The following is a 20,792-nucleotide window of genomic DNA, read 5'->3' as shown; positions in this document are numbered from 1 at the left end:
TGTTTTTATTAAATGCTCAGCCTGGGAAACTGGCAGCATGAATGCGGAGTTTAATCATACAGTAGGGATTTTTAATCCAAACATTATTTATCCAGGACTAATCAAAAATACAATGAAAGGATTTAAAAAATAAAAAGCAAACTGAGAAACTGCCAGCCTATAAAACAAGCGCTTTTCCTCTTTAGCTCTCACAGACTCATTCTAACATCTGTGGGATTTACAGGTGTTAAAAATGCCCCTGAAAGGAGTCTTTTTATTTCCTGGGGTGATGGGGATATATTGATAATTACAGGGGGAAATTCGTTTTTTTAAAATAAAACAATTAAAAGAGCTTAGTGTTTAAGTGAAGAAGAATGTAATTTTCCTTTATTTTATCTACCATTAAATGGATGGCACAAGCTATTAGATGAGTTTAGTTTAATCAAGCTCGATTTTCAAATAGAATTCATATGTATGTGAATTGTCAAAGAGGGTGGTAAACTTCTGGGCCAGTGCACACACACATATGTGTACTCATACACACCCACACGTGCTCACCTTAGGGGTTTGTTTCTTTAAAAATAAGGAAGACACAAATGGTGACAAGAAGTGACAGCGTGTGGGATCACGGGCATACGGGGAGTAAAAAGCAAGCCCCGCTTCCTGTTAAGAGGCTATCCTAGACTTAGCAGGAATATTATACAATATTTCCTCTTTTTTAAGTTGTAAGTGCATTTGTGAGCATCAATATGTGAGGTCTAGGGGTTTCCCTGGTGGCTCAGTGGTAAAGAATCCACTTGCCAATGCAGGAGACACAGGTTCAATCCCTGATCTAGGAAGATCTCACAAGCTGTGAAGCAACCAAGCCCTTTCGCCACAAGTACTGAGCTCATGCTCTAGAGGCCGGGAGCCGCAACCACTGAAGCCTGTGTGAGCGAAAGCCCGTTCTCCACGACAAGAGAAGCCACTGCAGTGGGAAGCCTGTGCACTGCAACCAGAGAGCATCCCTTGTCTCCCACAACTAGAGAATAGTCCTTGCCTCAACGAAGACTTATCACAGACAAAAAAAAAAAAAAAATGACATCTGAACACGTCTGATGATTGGAGTGTCATAGTCAGGAGATGTGCTGGAGGCCCTCATGTGGCTCCGGATGGACCCCATCTCCCTCCAACCCTGTGCTCAATGACGTCACTGTGGTGGTTTGAAAGAGGCCCTGGTGGGAGTATTGGCACCACGGAAGTCAGCTGGTGCTACAAATCAGACTCCTGCTACCCACCCCCTCCATCTGGTTATAATTTAACTATAATGAGCAGTGTATATTTATCAACACACCATTGGTCATAACATAGTTAAATAAAACCTACAACAAAATTAATGAGACATGCGACTTTTATTATTGTTTGCAATGATAATTAAACATAAATGATTCACATACACTCATATATGTAACCAGCTGCCATATACTGAGCACCACTTTGGGTCAGGCCTGTATCTTCCAGGCTGTCTTTAGCCCCCAGATGATCCCTGTAAGGCAGGTGTTACTATCTTCGTTTGATAGGTGAAGAAACTGAGAATCCCACAATCGCCTTTGGTCACACAGCTAGTTAGCTGCTTAATCAGGATGGAACTCACACTCCCTGCCCACAGTGAGTGAGCTCATGTGTTGCTGAGATCAGCTCGTGAAGCTTCAGGGAACATATGACGCTGAGGGAAATGAGCACTCTGAAGCCTCTTGTAAGACTCCACGGTCCCAAAGTTCAAAGGCTGAGCTGTCAAATGCCTCATTTCTGCAGCAGGGCCTGCCCATGGCTCAGGAGCAATAGATGAGAAGACTCTGGTGGTCCAAGAGGCCCAGATTCCCAGGTACACTGGGGGTGAGTCTTTATGGGTCTCCACAGAGCTGAGAAGTAGTCCTGGGGAAGCCTAGTTTCAGTGAGGGCTTTTCTTGCTGTCCTGGCCTTGATGTCCTTGTCACCAAGGTTTTCCCATAGACGTCCACTAATCTTTCTTCCCCTTGAGCATTCCTCCCTTCTCTTCTTTATTTTGCATCAGTGCAGCTTAAGCCTTCTTCTACCTTTTCAGTCCCTACCTGTCTTCCCTCCCTATGATTTAACTTCATCTTTACTCCCAACAGCATCTCAGCAAAACACAACTTATTTCCATTTTTGGAACAATCCCAGGGTTTCCAAGGGTAACAGGGCAGGTAAAATTTTATTATTTTAATAAACTGGCAATGCAATTTCTTTGAGAGGAGAAGTATCTTCGGCTCAAGAAGTGCCTTAATGGATGCTCAGGAGGTGGTGTGTTTCCCCTGCAGGTGCCAAGGGAGGGGAAGCTGCTTCGTGTGATAAATGGAAAAGAGTTTGGAGCTGGGTGAATGGAATGTGGGAGCTGGGTGAGGATGAGCAGAAGTGGGAGGAGGGAGAGTGAGTGTTATAAACTTGTGAAAGGGTTGGGTGAAGAGTTTTTACATTTTGATTATGGAAAATGAAGAAGGCACTGGATTCCATGCCAGGGTTGATGTGTGTGGCATAGAGGCAGCTAGTTAAGAAGATGGAGCCACAGAATTGTTTAGGTGGGTTGTGGACAGTTTTCTTCATACCTACAAAGCTCTGAGTGGCATGTGGGTTACCCTCATTTCCAATAGCTCACGACTTCTCCAGACCAATCCAGCCTGCACTGGTCTTGAAGGACATCCAGCATTCTATTCTCCCATCTCATCGTTTTTCTCCTTGGGTCATGTGCAGACTAGGGGATCTGGCTGGTATTATGGGAGTGCTGAGTTACTAGGGGCAAGGAGATTAGGAGAGACAAAGAACCAAGAGGCAGAAGGGAGGCAGGGTCCAAAAAAGAGGGCACACATTAAAGACAAAAAGAAACTCTGTTTCATAAACCTCTCTCTACCAAATGGAGTAAAGCAGAACAAATACATATCCCAAGCTAAAGCTTACACAAAAATAGAACCCTTATACCCACCTTCCCACTGAAAGCCACATCACCACAGCAAGAAAATCCCACCTTCTAGATGGCGGTAAAGTGAGGCAGGAACAGGCAACAACAGTACAATCTTGGGGACCTGGTTGCCTGGGGTACAAATGGTAATGTTAGATGGCACACTGGGCCAATAGAAGGTGGCTGTGGGAATAGTTCGTGCCTTTCTTGGTTATTCTCAGGTGCATGCTAGTGACAATCGCTGTCTTAAATTCTGTCCCTGAGTGTGAACCTGAAACTGGAAGGCCCTTTAAAATAGGCCTTTATGAGTGCCGTGGAGGGATGGTAAAGGCATGGGAATCCTGTCCATGGCTGCCATCACAAAGAAAGAATGGGAGATCATCTTTCAAGTCCTGGCTGATGGATTTTGAACTGGGTAGCTGATTTTAAAAATTGATGTTATGAGTGCTTGGGATATAAGCAGAACACCTCAAATTCTTGGTGAACAGAAGCACAATAGTCCTTTTTTTTTTTTTTGACTTGCCTTAGTCACTGAAGGTGATCTCCTAAATTCCAGAAAATTGTTACCAACTGTCAGAATGTGGGTACCACAGCCTGTAGTCAGAAAAATAACCTGATATAGTAGGAAAACATTTCAACCTCAACCAAAGAGAAAAACAAAGACATTCGGCTAAATTACTCAGGCTTTAAAAACACATCACCATTCCTCACTTGGTTTTAGGGTAATAATAGAAATCCTAGCAAAGGTCATTCTCAAGTACACAATTGTATAAACTTGTCTTGTGAATGGAAGGTTTGGAATTTAGGCAGCCAACCCTGGGGATTGTGTTTATGATCAAATCCAAGAGCGTGCTGTATGTTTGCTATGTTCCAAGGGCTTTCACCCTGCCTGGCATCTCTGTCTACTGGGTGTATATGTTTGTGTGTGCTCAGTTGTGTCTGGTTCTTTGTGACTCATGGACTGTAGCCCACCAGGCTCCTCTGCCCATGGAATTTTCCAGGCAAGAATACTGGAGAGGGTTGCCATTTCCAGGGGATTTTACTGATCCAGAGATCGAACCCACATCTCCTGCATTGGCAGACAGCTTCTTTCCACTGCGCCACCTGGGAAAATCTAAATCAATGAAAACAGAGCCAAGTCTTTACCATGTCTGTGAGCTAGAAAGAAGAATATTTCCACTGACTAAGAATAAATTTTAGAGAAATTCAAAGATTTATTGGACTGCCTTTCGCTAGCCATAAAATTGGGATTGTGATAGCCTCTACCTCATGGGGTCATTGGGAGAATCAAAATATGATCAGGTTCGTAAAACTTTAGCCCAGAGCCTGGCAAACCGTATACACTTAGGAAATGGTATCAGAACTTTTGTTAATAAGTGATGGGGAAATTTCCATGGTGTTGGAAATTTACAGATGAATAGAACCCAGTCCTCCCTTTAGGAATTGCACAGAGGAGGCAGTAGAGGAAGACAGGTCAGCAGATAATTATGACATATAGCACACAGTAAGCACTATGTATAATAAATAGTAGGAGGATGTATTGAACACAACTTCAGGGGAAGCTTCAGTGCTTTGAAATGGAGAATCATTAAGGGCCAAAGACCATCTACTTGCCTTAAGCCTGTGAATGTGACAGACCAGGTCCTAGGAAGCCAGCTCTGTCACTCTGCTGTCCTAATGATGGATGGGGATTTGTGAGCAATTGAACTGAACCTCTGCCATTACTATTGATTGTTGGCATAGATGTCTCGATTGGAGCTAGTGGGCCACAGTCTGGGTCGGTGGTCACACTGACACAGGTTTATGACCTTTCCTAAACTTCTCGTGTGCCTTGCCCCATGTCCATCTGCCCGAAACCTAGGATCAAGCTGGCATAAAGAATTTGGGAAAATGAAGATTGAATTAAGTGACCTCAGATCTAAGCCAGCTGTGGCTGGAAGCTCTTCTTTTTGAGGAGGGATTTTTTTTTTTTTTTTCATTTCCAAAGCTTTGGAGGCAGTTAAGACATGGAGGTGGAAATGAGATGCATGGTGATTTAAATGGAAAACCCTACTGCCTCGCTCTTTGACCCTGAGCAAGTTGCTTACCCACCCTGAACCTCAGTTCCCTTGTCCACAAAATGGGGAAAACGAGACTGACCTAATTAGGACTGGGGTGTTTTGTTCTTCTTAATAGCTTTTATTGGGATATAATTTACATACTATAAAATTTACCCTTTTAAATTATGTACTATAAAATTCACCTTTTAAAGTGATTTCCTTGTTTTTTAGTATATGTAACAGTATCCAATTATCAGCACTGTCTAGTTCTAGAATATTTTCATCACTCCCAAAAGACACCCATACATATTAGCACTCACTTCCCACTTCTCCTTTTGCCTAGCTCCTGCAAACACCAATCTACTTTCTATCTCTATGGGTTGGTCTATAAGCAGATTCCTTACTGTCTGAGCTATGGGGAAGATCCATTCTAGACATAGCATATAAATGAAATCATTTATAAATCACAAAATATGATCTTTTGTCCCTGACTTCTTTTACTTAATATAATGTGTTCAAGATTGATCTATTTTGTAGCATCTATTGGTACTTTATTCTTTTTTTTAAATTTCTGCATACTCTCCCATTGTATGAATATACTATATTTCATGTGCCTATTCATCTGATATGTTGGTAGACATTTGGATTGCTTCCACTTTTTTGGCTACTTATAAACAATACTATGGACGTTTGTGTATAGTTTTGTGTGGACATATGTCTTAATTTCTCTTGCCTATATGCCTAGGAGTAGAATTGCTGGATCATATGAAAAATCTATGCTTAACTTTTTGAAGACTTGCCTAATTGTTTTCCAAAGCAGTTGTACCATTTTATAATTGCACTAGCGATAAATGAAGGCTCTAATTTCTTCACATCCTTAACAACACTTGTTATTATGTGCCCTTTTGATTTTAGCGTCTTGGGTGTGAAATGGTATCACATTATAATTTTGATTTGCATTTCTCTAATGACTCATGATGTTGAACATCTTTTCATGTGTTTATTGGTCATCTATATATATATTCCTTAAAGAAAATGCTTTGCTGATTTTTCTTTGGGTTCTTCTTTTATTGTTGCATTTTAAGAGTTCTTTATATGTTCTAGGTAAGAGTCCTTTAGCAGATATGATTTGCAAATATATTTTTCCCAGTCTATAGGTTGTCTTTTCACTTCCTTGACGGTGTGATTTCAAGCACAAAGGCTTTTGGTTTTGGTGAAGTTTATTTTATCTATATTTTCTTTTGTAACTTGCATTTTTGATGTCATATTTAAGAAACCACTGCTTAACCCTAGGTCATCAAGATTTACTTCTATTTTTCTTCTAAGAGTGTTGTAGTTTATTGATTTTTTCTATAGGTGTGAGGTAGGGGTCTTCATTTATTCTTTTGCATATATAAATGGATATCCAGTTGTCTTAACATCATTTGTTGGAAACACCATTCTTTCCCTGTTTAACTATTGACACTCTCTTCAATAGGTTTTGAAGAATAATGACATAATCTAAGTAAAGTTTCTGATATATGGTAAGTTTCAATACATGGTAGCTATGATTATTTTTATTGCTTTTATCAGGCTATTGAGTAAATTCCTAAGCAAAATAAGATAGTTGAAAATTCCTCTTTACTAGAAATTCCAGCAAATAAGATAAAAGAGAGCAAGTAACTGCAATTAGCTTGAAATCTTCTATGTAAGGTTTGCAAATAATACTTCTACTAATAGTAACAATCATTGCAGTGACTCACATTTACTAGTACTTCCATGTACCTGACACTTCATTTCAATTAAGTCAGTAAGTTCTCACAACAATACTATGAGATAGGTACTATTTTAATCTTTTATTCAGATAAGGAAACATGGCCTTAAAATGGTTAAGGTGCTTGTTCAAGGTCACACAAGTAGTGACCACCAAGTGGATATTTGAATTCAGTCTGTGATGGGAATTGGCCTTAGGAGATATGAGTGAGAGACTTGTCAGAATAAGAAAAACATATTGGATTGGGTAAAAAGTTTATTTGGGTTTTTCTGTAGGATGTTATTGAAAAACTCAAATGAACTTTTTGGTCAACCCAGTGGAATAGCATGTACATTGACTAACATGGTAAGAAGGTGGTTAAGAGAGTTAGAGTCTCTGAGTTCAAATCTCAGCTCAGCCACTTACAAAGCTGCATGATCTCAGGGAGCTCAGATTCTTCAAGATAAAATAGGGCTAATTACGCTTCTTATCTCATGGTCCTATTGTGGAGAATAAATGAGTTAATACACATAAAGTATTTAGAAGAGTGCCCAACATATAGGAAGTGCTCAAAAATTGTCAGCTGTGACACTGATAGAAAGCTGTAAACCAGGTCCCAAGCTTTCTTTCCAGAATGACTCCTACTGTCAGGCCAGCTTCATAAGTGTGCAACCTATGTAGCCATATAAGACGCTGCTCTCAGAAAGACCCTGAAATTTGTTCAATGCTCAGTTGTCACCATCTTGAAAATTTTTATTATTTTTGAATTTGGGAAGGGCATGGGGGGAGAGTTGTCTCCCCTCTGCCCCTGCCCCCAGTGATGCCTGACAGTTCATGCAGGGGCATCTCTTTTACACACACACACACACACACATACACACACTTCAGAGCCTCCTTGGCTGCTATGAACTCCATGGATCTCAAAGTGGAAGATAGTATTATTTGGGTTAATTACTGTGTCAGTGAGGCCAACACACACCCACTTGACATTCCTGATTTATTACCTAAAAGTGACTGCAATGCAGAGTGGGCCCCAAATCCTGCCTCTATTATTGGACTGAAAACCTCCATTGACTTAAGCTGGCAGCCTGCACCACTAATTGAGGACAGAGTTTGGCCCCACGGGTTTTATATAGAACATTTTTCTTTATTTCTTGTTTTCATGGGTGTGTATTGTGGGCTGGGGATTATTTTTATGTTTTTCCACTTCCTGATTAGTTTTAGGACTTGTTTATTTGGAGACTACTTTAATAAATGTGCACAGCAGGGTGAGTTAGTAACAAGGTTGGTGTATTTAACCAGGAACCACCTTTTTTTCAGTTTGGTGTTTGGTGTTTAACTTCAGGGCAAAGTCGCTCCATTTCAGCACCAAATCTCTGCCAAAGCCCACCTATCCTTGCTCTGGATGCTGTGATGCTTTAACTTCAGGGCAGGGCTCAGCTCCCATGTGGAACTCTGCTGTCGTGCATCACCAGGGCACTTTTAAAGTGTTACTGAATTTTAATAACATTTGCCTCTCTGTTTCCTCTGCTAAACTGTGGAGCCCAGAGGGCAGGGACTTGCTCATCAGTGTCATTTCAGAGCCTAGCATGACTCCTGTCACCAACACCTTCAATCAAGAAACATTTTCTGAGCATCTATTATGTGCCTGATATAATAATAGATGTGACGAGACTGATGATGTCCCTGCTTCAAGAGGGGCTTACATTCTATGAGTGAGACACAGGGATAGCTAAGCAAATAATTGCAGAGTAAGATTTTTTTAGATTTAGAGTTTTGGTTTTATTTTATTTTTAAAAATTCTTTTCCATTATGACTTATCACAGGATATTGAATATAGTTCCCTGTGCCATACAGTAGGACCTTGTAGTTTATCCATTCTGTATATAATAGCTTGCATCTGCTAGTTCCAAACTCCCAATCCATCCCTTCCCCAAAGATTGTTATTAAAAATAAACTTGGAGGGTGCAGTAGAATGATTGAGTGTGTGTGTGTGGTTGGTGGTCAGGGAAGGGCTCTCAGGGGAGGTGGCTTCTCAACTGAGACCTGAAGGCAAGAAGGAACCAGCTAGGGGTTCCCTGATGACACAATGGTGAAGAGTCTGCCTGCCAATGCAGGAGACAGGCGTTCAATCACTATTGAAAATCCCCATAGGGGAAGATCCCTATGCCGCAGAGCAACTAAGCCTGTGTGCCACAACTATTAAGCCTGTGCTCTAGAGCCTGTGAGCCACAACCGCTGAGCCCACCGGTGGCAACTGCTGAAGCCCATGTGCCCAGGGCCAATGCTCCACAGTAAGGGAAGGCACCGCAATGAGAAGCTGGTGGACTGCAACTAGAGAGTAGCCCCTACTCGTTGCAACTAGAGAAAAACCCATGCAGCAGTGAAGACCCAGCACAGACAAAAATAAATAAATAAATAAATTTATTTATATATACATATGAAGAATGGGCTTCCCTCGTGGCTCAGTTGGTAGAGAATCCTCCTGCAATACAAGAGATTGTCGGCAATGCAGGTTTAATCCCTGGGTCAGGAAGATCCTCTAGAGAAGGAAATGGCAACCCACTCCAGTATTCTTTCCTGGGAAATCCTATGGATGGAGGAGGCTGGTGGGCTACAGTCCATAGGGTCACAAAGAGTCCGACACAACTTAGTGGCTAAACCACATATACAAAGAAGGAACCAGCCACAGTGTTGTATCGCTGCCTGGATGGGAGTGGAGTTTGGGGGAGAATGGATATACATATACATATGTTTAAGTCCCTTCCCTGTTCCCCTGAAACTATCACAATATTGCTAATTAGCTATACTGCAATACAGGATAAAAAGTTAAAAAAAAAAAAGGAAAGAACCAGCCATATGCAGATGATCATTGCAGGAGGAGGCAGCGTCTGAGACAAAGGCCCCAAAGTAGAAGGCAGCTGAGTTTGAGGGGCAGAGCGGGGGCAGGACCACAGTGACCACGAGGACCTTGGTAAGAAATGGCCTGATTAGGTAGGCTTGTCCGCCTAGACAGTGTTACTCTGAGAAGGATCTTATTCTAAGGTCGGTGGACATCAAATTACATTTTCAGGGAGTGCTCCCTGGGTGTTTTGTGTAGAAGAAGGAGGGGGAAGGTGAGTGGAGGGGGCAGGTTTGGAAACAGGAAGACCAGTTAGGGGGCTTTTGTGTTCATTGTCGAACTGACTGGGCTTTTTCCCCAGAAAGACGTTGGTATTGTCCTTGCTGAGGCTGGTAGCGAAAAGTAGCAGTGAGGACCGATCAGGGTTCAACCACCCCTCAGTCTGAGAGCCCATATTGAGGTGACGCTCCTGTTGCTTGGGTCCTCATGTCTCTGTTTCCGGGGGACTTCAGAATCCCCACATTGCGTCTCCGGGAGGATGCTGACGGGATGGGATTTCGTGGGACTGAGGAGCCCGGCTGGGAAGGAAGAGGGAGGAGTCACACCCCCAGGGGATGACTTCACTTTGGAAGAAAATTGAAGAAAGGAAGGCATTTCCAAGCAGAATGACAGTGTGGCGAATGAAAGCTGGAGGCTGGTGGCGTGAAGGGACAGTGTGTTTAATAGACGGTGCATTGCGGTGGGATCAGCAGTGTGGTGCTGGGACGGCGAGGCCCGCACCGTGGAACTCATTTAAAGAGGCTATTGTAAAAGTCTCCCAGCCAGTTAATTAGCAGTTTTTGTTATGTCAGGAACTCCTCAAGTGAAAACAGAAAGAAACCATTCATGAGTAGGTTCCAGTTCTGTAGTTTAATGGGACAAGTTAAAAAAAAAATTAAAAACTGATAAAATGATTTAGTCCATGGCTGGATTGAACCTCTTCACAAGAAAAGCTGAAATCACATACCACACTCCACCTTCTCCTAAAGAAGCCATTGAAATGGCCGCAGACTTCACTGGACCAACGACCCATTCTGTCCGCATATAACTCAGGCAACCACAGAGAACTGACCAGGTGGAGGAAAGAACCTATGAACATGAACCCAGGTGATCCAGGCAACCCAGACAGGCTTTCTGAAGCCCATGTCCAAAGGTGAAAAACAAAGAAGATAAATAACATGTGCACGGAACTGGAAGAGTCCTGTGAGCTGAGCAGGTTCCCTCTGTCTTGTGATCCAAGAGCAAGTTTGTGGGGAAAAAAAATGGAAAAAAAAAAAAACTTGTGTGTTCAACTAAAGACAACCGTGGAAGGGTTAGAAAGCGCAGACACAAGGGCATAAAGGGAAGGGGGAGAATTTCTTTTGTTTTTATGTTATCGAAACCTCAGTTAACAAGTATCATTGTGTACACTGGATACACCTGAGAGAACATGCGGCTGACTGTGAGCATTTAAGACATTCTGGACTAGAAGACATTCATTTGTGTCTAGAGTTTTGCAAAGCTCTTCTCCACCTGTGTTGGCTAATTCAAGTCTGTCTGGGGGAGTCTGGAAGCCCCAGCGTGGATGGCTGGAGTGGTGGCTGGAGAGAACATCCCACGTGGAGGTGGCCTGCAGATTTGATCAATACTTATGGCCAGCCTTGGAATCAAATAGATTTACGTTCTGATCCTGGTTCTGGCACTTATAGGAGTGTGCTATTGGCCATTCACATTATCTTCTAGTCTATCAAATACAGATAATACAAAGGCAATCTGGGCTGCCTGTGGCAGTCTTCATCTATTGAAAATCTTAGGGTTTTTTGCCTACTCCAGACGTTGGCCTAATATTAACAATTGTATTTCATGTAATAGAATACTTAGATGATTCCATTGACCATCCTAAAGTCCCTCTATTATCACATGCCTTGGTCAGTAACTTAGGTGAAGTAGGTTTTCCTTATTTATGGGTTAAACCCAGTTGATGCACAGGAAGGTTTCAAAACAACTATAGTAACTAAAATATCATTTATAAGGTTTTGTTTTCCCTTAGTGTATTTTATAGTTACTAACAATATATTTTCCAACAATCCTATGAAGTTGGTTGCTTATACTTTCATTCTGATTTTCTCAAATAAGCAAGTAGTAAGCCCTTAGGAAAATACCTTTGAGTATTTTGATGAATGGCTGAATTCTTCAGACCATCTATGGCCCAACCAGGACTGTAATGGGCTATCCAGCTTATAGGGTCATGGTCACACCTACATCTGGTACATACCCTCAGGGCCTCTTCACCACATCTTCCTCAAAGGGGCAATATTCCAGTCCAAAAATGATCATGGTTTCACCGTGTCTGAAACAAGCAGGCCCTCATCTAAATTAAGGTTATATAATAGCAACAGAGAGCAACAGAGATAGATGAACGTAGTGAGGGGTGGACATCCCAGGCTTTGTCAGTTGTCTTGATAATTGTACATACTGATGTGTACATACTGGTTTGCATGATTTAAAACTAGGAAGTCAGTTTTGTATCAATATTTTCTCTTTTCACTTTACATTTCCAGGGTAGGATGTATCAGTGGGCTCAGCTTATAGCCAGAGGGGACCAACTGTCAGATATAATCTAGCATCTGGCTGGATTTGCTCCTGAGCATCTTCAAAGAGAATAGAGTCCACACTTGATGCCTCAATTTCTTTCCCTCCTCCTCACTCTTCACTCTGCCAGCTGCTACTAAATTCACCAACAACTCCTTACTGCCCAGTCTTATGGACCATGTTTGGTCCTCACCATATCTGACCTTCCTGAGGAGTCTTAGTCTGCCAGCAAACTTTATCCTCAGTCTGTTTCTCTGTTGGTTTCTCCTGATTGCCCTCCTTCTTGGTCTCCTCTCAGCCTGGTGTTGAACTCCTCAAGTCTCTGAGCTCAGCCCTGTTCTCCTCTCCTTCTGCACTTTCTAGAATACTCAGTATTAACATGACTTCAAGCCCCCAAGAATCATGAATCTGTACTTCTAGCATGGCTCACCCAGATGTGGTTTATCCAACGATCAGATCCCACCTTAGCCACTCACCCCTGTGTCTTCTCATTGCCAACAATTACAGTTCTTCTGTAATCTCAAATTAATGTACTTACCCTGGGCCCCCTTGGCTTCCCAGATGGTGCATGGTAAAGAATCTGCCTGTCAGTGCAGTAGACACAAGAGAGGCCAGTTCCATCCCTGGGTCGGGAAGATCCCCTGGAGTAGTAAATGGCAATCCACTCCAGTATTCTTGCCTGAAGAATCCCATGGACAGAGGAGCCTGATGGGCTACAGTCCATGGGGGTCACAAAGACTCAGATGTGACTGAACAAGGCACAGTTGACAGTTAGCTGTGCCCCCACCTCCTGTCTTTCCAGCTTATTATCTACGGCACCCCAGCCTGAACAATCTCGTGACCACCAGTGGTTTATCCATAATGACCAGATGACCACCACAGTCTATCAGTTCTTCCATGTTTGCACCGTCCCTCACCCCTTTGATGTCCTCATTCTCCTTACTGGCTTAGACTCCATACTCAATCAGGATAATTATATTACCCTGTATACTGTTGATGCCCTTGCCCTTCTCTCATTTGCTCAAACTTCTTTGGTGAAACCACCATCTTGTTTAAATCCAGCTCTCTCCCTCCTCCGCTCATGCAGCTGAATCTGACTAGAGAAAAACACACAGCCACGCAGACTGGTTGCACTTTAAATTCATGACCATGAACCTTTAGTGGGTCCTTAATGCTGCCAGGCAATCACTCCATTAGTTCCTGGTCCTTTTATTCTCTCAGTTAACTGATTTTCTCCCCCCGTACTCACTCTCAGCTAATGACCTTGCCTCCCACTCTACTGAGAAAATTGAAGTCATCAGAGGAGAAAGTCCACAGACTCCCGCCCCACATCCATGCACCTATGACCGTCTGCACCCACAGACTTGGCCTGGAAGGTTGCTGTCTTTGTGAAGCCTTCCTAGGGAGGTTCCCTGGGCTCCCAGAACACCTTGTGTATAGCTTTTTGCAGGGGAAGAGACTGTCTTCATCTTTGCTGTGGCCCTGGTACCTCCTTGGTGCTTGGCACTGTGTGCTGAGGACATGCTTAGTTCTCTAGTAGAGCTGACTAGCGAGAGAGATGGTGGCTACTCTCCAGCAAATATCCCATGCACGGCTCATGTTCATGCTTCTCAGACCTTGTCTGGCTCCTGACTTCTGCAACTTTTCTCTCCTTCTATCTGAGGCCGCTTCAACTTCCACAGACTTATACTTGCACTCCCATCACCAAGCTCCTAAAATCATGTTGACCATGGTAGAAGGGATAAAAAGAGCTCCTTTCCATCATCTTTGAGTCAAAATAACACCACCCCTATCCCTTGGGTCCAAGTTCTGAAGACTGCTTTTTTACATTTTTTCAAAGATCCAGTCCCCACCCTCAGTTCTTTTTTAGCTGCTCAGAAATAACTATTGAATGAATAAAGGAAATGTGTTTCTGCTAACATTCTCATGGCTGGACACATATCACCACATCTGACTATAAAACAGATTGCAACATGTAGTTTAACTGTGGGTCCAGGAGTAAGAGGAGAGCAGGGGTAGTGGGGTGTACCAGAGTCCTTTCTATGTCCTCTCTTGGTAACTATTAATGTTTTTCCAAGGAGTAGTAATTTGTTAATAGCTAAGGTATTGCTTTAATTCCCTGTCTGACTTACTCTCCTGGTAAACTGGGATGGAGCTCATGGACTCACAAGAACTAGTTTGGACCTATGAAGTTAGATCAAGCCATTTCCCCCCATACCCATGGATCCATAGAGTCCTTTAGATACCATGATGTTAATGACTAAAGAAGACATAAAGCATAAGACCTCTTTACTGTGCCTGCTATTTCTTCCAAGGACAGGGCCTCCTTTTGAAAAGAAAAAGATCAAAGCCCATCTGATTGCATCAGTCAAAAAACTGAAAAGAAGAAGAAGAAAAGAAAGTATTAATCAGGAATATTTCAGTTGCAGATAACAGAAGCCTAACTTACACCTTTTTTTTAAGAAAAGGGATATTAATCTGCTTCAATACCTAGGAAGTCCATGAACAACAGCTAGCTTCAGGAATAGTTGGATCCAGCACTTCAGACAATGTTTATCATATCTCTGTCTTCTTTACATGTCTCTGCTTGGCTTAATTTTCAGATAGTCTCCCTCCATGAATAGGCAAGATAGTCGCTGGCAGCCCCAAATAATTATATTTTTCAAGAACTGTGATAAAGTACCGGGAAAGACTTACTGGTCTGACTGAGTTCATATGCTCACCTCTGAAGCTATCACTGTGACAAGTGAACCAGTTGGAAGATTCTATCAGCTAGGCTACGGTTGCCATGAAGTGAAGTGAAGTGAAGTGAAGTCGCTCAGTCATGCCTGACTCTTTGCAACCCCATGGACTATAGCTTATCATGTTCCTCCATCCATGGGATTTTCCAGGCAAGAGTACTGGAGTGGGTTGCCATTTCCTTCTCCAGAAGATCTTCCCAACCCAGGGATCAAACCCAGGTCTCCCGCACTGTAGGCAGACACTTTACCGTCTGAGCCACCAAGACCCTGCTATATGTTGTGGGAGGGCAATTTGCAATTAGTGGTCCTACTGGCCCTACCTGAGATTCAAGGATTGAGCCAATATTATTATAAAATAGGTGAGGAATAAAAGGAAGAAAAAAAAGATTGAACACCCACAACAGAAGTGATTTAAAAAAGCTATGAGACTATTGTGGAATAGAGAGCTTTGGCTGTTTTTGCTCCTCAAATATGCTCAATAGATGGCCATTCTGTCCCTTACTTGAAGCTTCTCGACTGCCTACCCTCCCCGTTTCCTAGACTTCCAATCATTGAACCTAGGCACCATGTGTTCAATAGCCTGATAACACTAATTGTTAGTTTGGTGGGTGACTTTTAAATCGCACATCCTTGTTTTCCCCTATCCACATCCCACTGCTGATTCCTGGGTCAGGTTGCAATTGTCTTGAATGGGACAAGTTTAGCACCTCTGTTTTTGGTGTAATGCTTGGACTAATTTTTGGATATGTTAGTACGTTAAAATAGTATTTAAATTGGTAAGATGATGCATGAGGAATACTGTTTCTTTTTTGTTCTCTTAAACATTCTTTTTTCTTAAAGTAAACTTTCAGTTTAAAAATATTGATATTTTACAAATTCTTTTCTGATAATTCATATGTATTCATTGAGAAAAATCTAGAATATACAAAAGAGTATGAAAAAGAAAAAAAATCTACATTTCCAATTTCCTTATCCTAGTGACAATAAATGTTGAGTTGGATGTGACTGAGCATGCACACACATAGTGAGAATAAATGTTAAAATGATTGCATATTTCTTTCTGAATTTTTAAATAGGCACAAGTATGTATATATGTATGTGTAATTAATTATGAAATTGAAACTATATTGTCTCTCTATATATTGTTTAAATCTATTCATCTGCTTAATATAACAGGTAATATTTCTATGTCACTAAATATTCTTCTAAAAGATGATTTTAGTGACTTTAGAGTTCATACAATATATGGGGCTTCCCTGATGGCTCAGCAGGTAAAGAATCTACCTTCAATGCAGGAGACAGAGGAAATGTGAGTTTGATCCTTGGGTTGGGAAGATCCCCTGGAGGAAGAAACAGCACCCCACTCCAGTATACTTGCCTGAAAAATATATGGATGCTACTAAATGTATTTAATTAATTCTCTATTTTGGATGTTTAGGTTGTTTACAATGTTGTCTGGTAAATAACCTATATGCATCTTTGATTTTTCAAATCTTTGGGTGTGTTTTTAGGTAAATCCCTGGACATTAACCCCCTAATTGTTTTAAGATTTTTATACATATTTAAGCTAGTAGCAGAAAATTTATATTGCTTTGCACTCCTACCTAGTATGTATAAGCATGTATATTTCCCTATACCTTCTCCAAAGCTGAATGGCAACATTTAAAGCTTGTTAATTTGATAGGGGGTAGGGGAAAAAGTTATCTCGCTTTTACTTTGTTTTGCTTTGTTTTTCTATTTTGTGAAATTGAGGTATATTTGATTTATAATATTATATGAGTTTTAGGTATAGAACATAGTGGTTCACAATTTTTAAAGGTAATACTCCAGTTGTAGAATCTGCCTGCAATGAGGCAGACTCCGTTTCGATCCCTGGGTTGGGAAGATTCCCTGGAGGAGAGAATGGCTACCTATTCCTGTGTTCTTGCCTGGAGAATTCCATGGACAGAGGAGCCTGGCAGGCTACAGTCCATGGGGTTGCAAAGAGTTGGACATGACTAAATGACTAGCACACAGTACACCTGGTTATATTTATTATAAAATATTGGCTATATTACCTGTGTTGTACAATATATACTTGTGGCTTATTTATTTTATACATAGTAGTTTGTACCTCTTAATCCCCCACCTCTATCTTGTCCCTCCCCTTTTCCCTCCCTTCACTGTAACTGCTAGTTTGTTCTCTGTGAGTCTGTTTATTTTTCCTTATATCCACTAGTTTGTTTTATTTTATGAAAATCCCATGGACGGCGGAGCCTGGTGGGCTCCAGTCCATGGGGTCGCTAAGAGTTGGACACAACTGAGCGACTTCACTTTCACTTTTCACTTTCATGCATTGGAGAAGGAAATGGCAACCCACTCCAGTATTCTTGTCTGAAGAACCACAGGGACGGGGGAGCCTGGTAGGCTGTCGTCTGTGGGGTCGCACAGAGTCGGACATGACTGAGGTGACTTAGCAGCAGCAGCAACATACAGTATTTGTCTTTGTCTGATTTATTTTACTCATCATAATACCCTCCAAGTCCATCCATTTTGTTGCAAATGGAAAACTTCATTCTAATGGCTGAATAATATTCCATTATGTGTGTATATGTATAAACATATAGATCACATTTTCTTTATCCATTCATCTAGCAATGAAGGATATAGATTGTTTCCATATCTTGGCTACTGTAAAAAATACTGCTATGAACATTGGGGTGCATATATCTTTTTTAATTAATGTTTTCATTTTCTTCAGATATAAACTCAAGAGTGGAATTGTTGGATCGAATGATAATTCTGTTTTTAGCTTTTTGAGGCAATTCCATACTGTTTCCACAGTGGCTGCACCAATTTACATTCCCATCAACAATGCACAGAATTCCATTTTCTGTACATCCTCAGCAACATTTGTTATTTATGGTCTTGTTGATGATAAGCATTCTGGCAGATATGAGGAGGTATCTCATTGTGGTTTTGATTTGCATTTCTCTGATGAGTAATGGTGTTGAGTATCTTTGCATGTTCCTGTTGGCCATCTCTATGTCTCTTTGGAAAAATGTCTATTCAGGTATTCAGCCAATTTTTAAATCAGTATTTTTGATGTTGAGTTGTATGAGCTGTTTATATGTTTTGGATATTGACCCTTATTGGTCATATCATTTGCAAATATTTTCTCCCATTAAGTAGTTTGTCTTCTCCTTTCGTGTGAATGGTTTCATTTGCTGCACAAATCTTTTAAGTTTAATTAGGTCCCATTTGTTTGTTTTTGCTTTTGTTCTATCTCTTTTGTTTTCATTTATATACCTTGATTCCTGGTGAATTTGCCCACTCTTTTGGTGTGTGTTTATTGGCCATTTGTGTTCTTTCTGTGGAATGTCTGCTTATAGTCTTTGCCTATATTTGGCATGTTTGTCTTTTCCATTTTGAACAACAACCCTTTGGTGACAGACCACTTGGTGGAACTAGACACTTGTCGGGGGAAACAGAACTACTGAGTTTTGCAATTTCCCTATCTATGGAATTAGGCTTCCCTGGTGCTTCAGCTGGTGAAGAATCCGTCTGCAATGCAGGAGACCCTGGTTCGATTCCCGGGTCTGGAAGATCCCCTGGAGAAGGGATAGGCTACCCACTCCAGTATTCTTGGACTTCCCTGGTGGCTCAGCTGGTAAAGAATCCGCCTGCAATGTGGGAGACCTGGGTTCAGTCCCTGGGTTGGGAAGATCCCCTGCAGAAGGGAAAGGCTACCCACTCCAGTATTACGGCCTGGAGAATTCTAGGGACTGTACAGTCCATGGGGTCACAAAGAATGGGACACTTTTTGCAACTTTCCCTTTCAAGATGGGATTAATGTTAGGTGGATCCATAATCCATTTTAGTGGATCAAAATAGTCAAGTATTAGCCAGTCAGACAGTTCAACCTGTAGACCTTATCTTACCTCTCTCACAAGGAGTTTAGGAGACTCAAATGAGTTGAGTGTGCAAATACTTTATGAGCAGCAAGTGTCAATCAAAGTAAGGAATTCACTCAGACATCCATAGCTACCTTCTAGGTATAGGCATTTGCCTACAGTATCTGGTTTATTTCTCACCACACACCTGATAAGTAAATATTCTTTCCTCATGTAGCAGATGAGAAAACTACCTCTGCCAGTTTGTTTCATAGCTCACAAGGAGCAGGGCTAGATGTGAGCCTGGGCTGTCTGGCCCCTGGCCCATGATCTTTCTATTGTGTGACCCTGCTTCCCTCCAAGTCCTTTATAAAGGCAGGTCAACTAACATCTGCCCAGGCATAAATTACTTGCATAGCGCACAAAGCAAGGACATTAGCCAAAGCTGTGCAGACACAGCTTGGATCAGCACGGTAACTGACCAATTCTCATTAACAACATAAAGAACAGTACTGAGTTGTGATCATTATCTTTTGAAATGGTTGTATTTTATAGACATGCAATTCTGGGCACCTGTAAGTGTGTTTGGTTTGTAGGGCTAAAGGTTATAGTGATTTGAAATGGCCATCTTGAGTAATTCCTCAGGTCATTCTCATTTACAGTTGCTTGGGTTATGACAAGGCAGATTCACAGCTCTTATAAAGATGCTTCTAGAATTGTCAACTTTCCAAAGATGTATCACATACTTCCTAGTCCCTTACCTCTCCATCTGGGCATGTGAGAATAAACAAAACCCCTGGAAGAATAATATTTCTAGAAATATGAGGAAAAAGTTAATTTCTTCATTTTATATCCAGATGTTTTCCAGCAGGAAGGAAAATCTCCATAGAATGCAAGTTTCCCAAACAAATAAAACTTCCAAAAGACTTTTTCCTTTTAGCAGATCTCATTGTATTACTTGCAAACTAGCTGGTGAATAAAAGATGCTTTGAAGTTTGCATAGTCAATTAAATGTGTTTCTGAGGGATAAGAAAACACATTCATAACCTGTTAATAGGTATTTTTTTCCTTGATCATCTCCTATGCTTAGTTAATCTTTATATGTAAGACTCAGGTAACCAAAGCAGAAATTAAAATTTATAAGAAAAAAAAAAAATCCTGGGCTAGACACTGTGGAGATGCCAAAATGAAGGAGTCTCAGTCATTGACCTAAGTGGTCTTGAAAATCAGGAAAGGGATTAAGTCTATGGTAGAAATTTGTAAGTTGATACAGGAGCAACAAACAAAATGTTTGCTTGAAGCAGGAAGAGGTCTGTCTGGGGAGACCAGAGCAGACTCTGAAGAAGAGGTGGCATGTGGGATGGGAAGGCTGGGAAGAGTGAGGGTGGAGGTAGAGGGTTCCAGGGAAAGGACACAACAGAAGCAAAGTTAAGGGGTCCCAGTTGGCAGAGGAGGTGTCTGGCTAGGGTGGTAGGTGGAGGGGAAAGGGGGAGCTCAAGTTGGAGGAGGGACCCTTTGGAAAATGAGCCCCGTGGGGATGCCTCATTCGCTTTGCTTTTGGCCACATTCCCAGTGCCTGCTATGCGATCTTCACAGAGGTGTGTCAGGATTGGTAAACTCAACGATGGAGCCAAGCGAGGAATGAAAGAGAGAAGACCCCTTTATTAAGGAGGTAAAAGTCTTTCAGGTTTGTGGTGGCACATTCTTTTGTCTGATTCATTCTCTAGGCCATTTGTAAGCTGGTATATTTATCTCCTAGTACAATAGAAGCTCTCTTTTCAGACCAGTAGTTGGTTACCTGAAAAAATCAGTTAGGAGAATTACAGACAAACATACATTTATACCTTGAATGTTTTAATTTTATCTTAACGTGATAAATGTACTTTTAAGTACCTTTTTTTTTTTTAAACAATATATAGGGCCAAGGCTCTTCCTTTGAATAGAAGTCCACTGGCTGGAGTTCCCCCACCATTTTGTATGGGTCACTCCCACAACTCAATAGCTGTGATTTCCAGCTGAGGTTC

General features: G+C 41.5%; 1 long non-coding RNA gene across 2 annotated transcripts in view; it reads left to right on the top strand.

The window, feature by feature from the left end:
* LOC122427678 overlaps positions 1-20,792 on the top strand; it is a 68,697-nt gene that overhangs the window by 13,864 nt on the left and 34,041 nt on the right. The window contains exon 1 of one of the 2 annotated variants that reach the window (XR_006265511.1): positions 1,732-1,843. The exons of the other annotated variant lie outside the window; for it this stretch is intronic. This is a non-coding gene — a long non-coding RNA (uncharacterized LOC122427678). Of the gene's footprint in view, positions 1-1,731; positions 1,844-20,792 lie in introns of those variants that run through there. 2 annotated transcript variants of the gene reach the window in all.

This window comes from Cervus canadensis, chromosome 2 (genome assembly GCF_019320065.1).
Source record: "Cervus canadensis isolate Bull #8, Minnesota chromosome 2, ASM1932006v1, whole genome shotgun sequence".
Classification (NCBI taxonomy): domain Eukaryota; kingdom Metazoa; phylum Chordata; class Mammalia; order Artiodactyla; family Cervidae; genus Cervus; species Cervus canadensis.
This window is presented reverse-complemented; position numbering and strand designations above follow the sequence as displayed.